We start from the raw sequence: 2,484 nt of genomic DNA, 5'->3' as shown, positions 1-2,484 counted from the left end.
TTTGTGACAGGTTTTTATCAGTACAAGTATTGTCCCATATGTATTAGGACTGATTCTCATCCATGAAGTAGGTATTATATTTAACTGTATAAATATTAAATTATTCAGAGTTTAATTTATATTAATATTTTCCCCTGCCTTTTGCTACAGAAAGTTGCTGTGTTCATCTATACTCTTACAGCAGAGTGCTTAAAACATGAGTCATAAATGAGATGGCAAGCTCCAGTTGATGACAGTTTTTGATCACGTGATGAAGATAGAACATGCCCAGCTTCTCTTTAACATTGCTGACTATTGGAGATCGAGTGTAGAGGGCTGCCATTAGGTGATTAAGGCCAACACATAAAAGCTTGTTGGAGCCTTTATAAACAAGTGAACTCTGTAATGTTGGATGCAAGCTAATTACATTGAATAACCTACCATAGGTACTCCATAAATGTCCATACAATTGTAGGCTTCCATTCTTCTATGCAGATTAAGATTTAAGTAGGCAACCCTTAAAATCCTTTCAGAATCCCATGGCACAACAAGAGATCACTCTAAAGCTGAATGAAATTGCCTGCCATTTACCAGAATAAAGTGAAAACATACATAATAATAACAAGAGAGTTCAGGTGCTGGTTCCTTGAAGGCAGTGATAAGAAACAGGGAAGTGAGAATGGAAATGAAAAAGTTATTACATGACAGTATTGTGATAGCAACTCTGACGTATGGAAGTGAAGCTTGAACGTTGCTGGAGGAACACAAGTCAAGAGTGAGAGCAGTGGAAATGAGTTACTTGAAAGGAGCCTGTGGAGTCACATGGAGAGACAGACTGACAAATGAGGATGTGAAGGAGCTTTGTGGTGTGGATGTGGATGTGATAGGAAGCATTAGGAGAAACACACTGAGGTGGTTTGGCCATGTGGAGAGGATGGAGAGTGAGAGACTGACAAGGAGAGTGTATGTGAGCAAGGTGGAGGGGGAGAGAGGGAGGGGAAGGCCAAGGATGAGATGGAGGGATGGAGTGGAGAGGTATATGAGAGAGGGGTGTGTGAATTGGAGCAGGGCAGTGAAATGGAGGGGGACAGGGTGACGTGGAGGCGATTTGTTTGTGGCCACCCCGTATAAGGGATTAAGGCGTCTGGCAGTAGATAGATAGATAGATAGTTAAGAGCCTAATGGGATGCACAAGAGATGCTGTATACTGTACTGTACAGTATATAAACAGCACATACACTACGTATATTGTGGAGTATTTATAGTATTTCCCTGATTGTTACATTCCTTAATATTTTGGATCACATAGTACAAACTGAAGTATAATTTACAGTACAAAATTGAATCCTTTCCTATAACTTGAGGGGCACTCAGTGGAGCGCATTCTAACAACTGCAACATAATTTCCAAACCACTCTTCATAACGGGTTAGGTTTTTCATCACCAATTAGAGTTCCACAAAAAATGTCTTCCAGATCCAAAATCTGTAATATGATCCAGAATGGTCCCAAAAGTTAATCGATTGTTCCTTGGGACATTCGCTGTATATTCACCAAGTTTAGTCCAAATATCCCTCTTAGTTTTGGGGTAATCAAACAGACAAACAGGGGTGAAAATGTGCTGTCCTTGTCAGAGAGAATAAAAAAGACAATTAAATAACAGTACAGTATTTGAAGCAGATGATGATGTACCCTTTGCCTAATAACATTTAGTTGATCATTATAATCTATCGGATACATTTAAGTGAATCCACAGAATGTGGTGAATGTTTTTGGCGTTTCAGATAGATCCAGAATTCTGGGGTCTTCAATGATGAGTGAATGGAAGTGTGGCCCATTGGATTGTGCAAATTTTGGCTGTCTGGACGTGCTACTCCTCACCCTGCCCTATATTTTCACCTACACACTGGGCACGGTAGGATCCAGAAACAAGTAAAACGAGGAAGAAAAGTGAAAGAACTAACAACAACATACCCAGTGAAATAGGCCAGTCATTTATGCACCATTTCAGTCTTCAATATCCTGGCTGTACCTAATAATTATATCCATGACCTTCATCATCATTCAGACCTTTCCCACCTCAAGATGGGATGAGGTATTGTCCGGGGAGAGAGAGATACTAGCCAATGTTTGCCCAATCAAATGAGTCCATGCTCTCTTGCACTCAACATTCAAGCTTCCAGAATACTGGAAGCACTTTCCATAAACCTGTCAGACAGGCATTCAGTCAGCTGTAGTGAAAGGGGGCCAAATGCTTATTTTATTTAACCATTTGTCATCTCTCAGTTCCTTAGCTTCATCAACTTCAATACCTCACTTTCTCAGACATCATGTACATCCACCTTCTTGGCCTTTCAAGCCACTTCTAAAAGATCATTATCATTTAACACAGTCATTAAGTGAATCAAATCTGGTACACAACCAGACAGCTCAGGAATAAAATAAAAACATTAGACAATCATGAAAGATTTAATGACCATAATGTCAAACTGGCATTTGGTGTCAG

The sequence above is a fragment of the Coenobita brevimanus genome, chromosome 60 (assembly GCF_032717465.1).
Source record: "Coenobita brevimanus isolate Jiangsu-jjx chromosome 60, ASM3271746v2, whole genome shotgun sequence".
Lineage (NCBI taxonomy): Eukaryota > Metazoa > Arthropoda > Malacostraca > Decapoda > Coenobitidae > Coenobita > Coenobita brevimanus.
The sequence above is the reverse complement of the archived record's forward strand: the minus strand, read 5'-3'. Positions refer to the sequence as shown.